Raw genomic sequence first — 2,918 nt, forward strand, 5'->3', positions numbered from 1 at the left:
ACACTTCCATATAGAAGTGACGGTCGAATTATTTGGTTATAGTACAACAGCTTTCTATTCTTAGCATTGAGATTTTCATTTTTCAAAAGTGATTTGAGGTGATGAAGAATTTTGGTACAGCTAATTCTTTTCAGTGGAACATGTTTAAGCCATGTGAGTCATTTTTCCACCATGATGCTTAGATATTTAATGCTATCCTCCCAGTTTATTACCATATGTCCCACTCTCACTTTCGATGGGTTACGTCCCCACTTACGCGTAATAAACAGACCCTTCGTTTTTTCATTATTGATTTTTATTTTCCATTTCTGAAAATACTTCAGGATGAGGTTTAATTTAATTAAATTTAAAAATATTTTATTGTCAAGTATATTTAATTTTTATTTTCTCAATGAAATAAATACAAATAAATAAAATTTTTATTGTTTTGTTGAATAATTTTCATTGGCCACAAAATTTCGCATACGTAAAATTTCATTGAACCGATGGTGAAAATATTCATACGCCCACTGTGCAGCTGAGTGCCATTTTTCCACATTGCCCACCACGCATTGGCCCCAGAACTAAACAGAACTGAACAGAACATTATGGCTTTCTTGTGTTCGCCGCTAAACGTAGGTTCCTTTGTAGTCAAATAAATTGCTACAAAATTTTAATTTATTTAAAAATTTTTTTTTTTATTTTATTTTTACCAACAAAATTATAATTTTCTTTGTTAAATTCAAAATAAAAAATATAAAATAAAGAAAATATTTTTGTGAAATAAATTAGCACAAATTTAATGTTTGTCATTTAAAAACCGCGTTTTGCGTTTTTTATACAAAAAAAATGTATATATTGCCCACTCTATATTTTTATGAATTTTTAAATGTTTTAATATTTTAGTTGGAAATTCTACAATACAATGACCAATTTTTTTTTAATACAATTTTAAAATTCAGTCAAAAAAAATAAGTTTTTTAAGTTTTGGCAAGAGCTTTTACGGCCTACTTTTGGTTAGCCACAGACATGAATAATCGAAGATTTATTGAAAATATTAAAAATTATTATTTTGGTATATTTTAAATTGAATTAATTGTGGAGTAAATGATATACGGTTAAAACTATAGAATTTTAAAGAAATATTCGAGTGATATGATAACATAAACGTAACAATATAAAATATCTCAATTAGTTAAATCCAAAATATTTATATACTTATCTTACTCAAAAAATTATCTGACTGATCCAGAACAATCTGAAATTAGTTTGGAACATATGGGATGTAGAACGTTTTGCCGTTCAAAGTTCAATCAGCTGAACCCTTGCAATTGTTCTACAAGGGATAATACTGATCTACAGTATTATACAATGCAGCAGTATTACATACCAGTATTACTGGTACTACTAGCACATTACATGTACTACTAGCACATGTCTATTGACAAAGTCTACCGCTTCATTAACTTCAACATATCAAAACTTTATGGAAATGCTTAAAAAATTGTTTATTTCAGTGGCTTCTGATAGAATACGTGTTAGAGGACGCCCACATCTTCGGTAGAAAAGCAGACAACATATCATTTGAAGTAGTATAACTTACTGTTGATAGGAATCGAAGTAGCTAGCGGAGGCTACTGAATATGTCTATAAAGATCGACAAAGTAAGTAAATAGAAATTTTGGAAAATTCACAAAATTTATCATCACGAAATCAGGATTAACTTGGAATATTTTCAAAATTTTTTGAGATTACGTTTGATATATATTTGACTGAAAAATGAATAAAAATAAAGCAATTTGTAATATAGTATGAAGGAAGCAGTTTTTAGAACTATAACCGAAATTGGTTGCCTTAACTCGAAAAAGTAAAAAAAAAAATAAAAGAAATATACTGAAGCACATATCAATTATAATGAAAATTATAATCTGTAATCAGCTATTTCAAAGTTATATTCAGAAAGAAGTTGCATTACCAAATCAATAAATATTGTTAAAGTGGAAAAGTTATGAAGAAGACAAACAATATCTCGTTTTTGAAGCCCATTTTTAGTAAATCCATTAGAGAACTATTAGAAAGTACATGGACGACAGCAAAAACTCAATCTAAATCATAAGCTCAAAAATATTATTATCGACATTCACGGCTCCAATGTGATATTATGGAACAGGCTGCGTTTAATACTACCTAAGAAAAAAGAAGAAAAATCCATTTTTGAAATTTTACTGACTTACTTTATAGTTGTCCATTAAATACGTAAGTTATCCTTGGTTGCGACCAGCAACCTCAATAGGTTCCCCTTCGTTTTTATTAGAGTGATGTTTTATATGGTCGATTGCAAGCTCGACTCAAAACTTTATATATCTATGAGAAAAATTTTGTTGCTCACATGAATTCACTTTGCACCCCTTAGTTGGCAGAGGGAGGTATCACATGGAGACTATATGCCTTTATGAGACACCATACCCAATAAAATATGTATTTTGTATATAAATATGTATTCTTATAGAACGATTTTATACTTTTAATGATAATATGAGCAAACATATATGTAAAGTAATTTCCAAAATTATTTGCATTGGTTCACTTAAGCATATTTACATTCTCTAAATCATGAAAATATCAATTGACGTCTCTTCTTATCTTAAATTAGTCATTTCAAAGTAAAATAAAAGACCCATTCATCTTGTTGGAGTTTGAACTCTTTTTAGTACTTAATCCAGCTGACTTAATGCTGACAAAAATAAAAACTGCAAGAGCTCAGATATGTTTAAATACTTAAGTATTTCACCTTTGAGATACAAAGAGATATTAATTGCCATGTATTAAGACTAACAAAAATAGTCAATGAAAATCACTTAATGCATTGCTTAAATAGATCTCAACTGTAAAACAACACGAAACAAGCAATTAACGCAGCGGAGCAAGAGGCGCGTGTC

Source organism: Teleopsis dalmanni, chromosome 1 (assembly GCF_002237135.1).
Source record: "Teleopsis dalmanni isolate 2A chromosome 1, ASM223713v2, whole genome shotgun sequence".
In the NCBI taxonomy this organism is placed as follows: domain Eukaryota; kingdom Metazoa; phylum Arthropoda; class Insecta; order Diptera; family Diopsidae; genus Teleopsis; species Teleopsis dalmanni.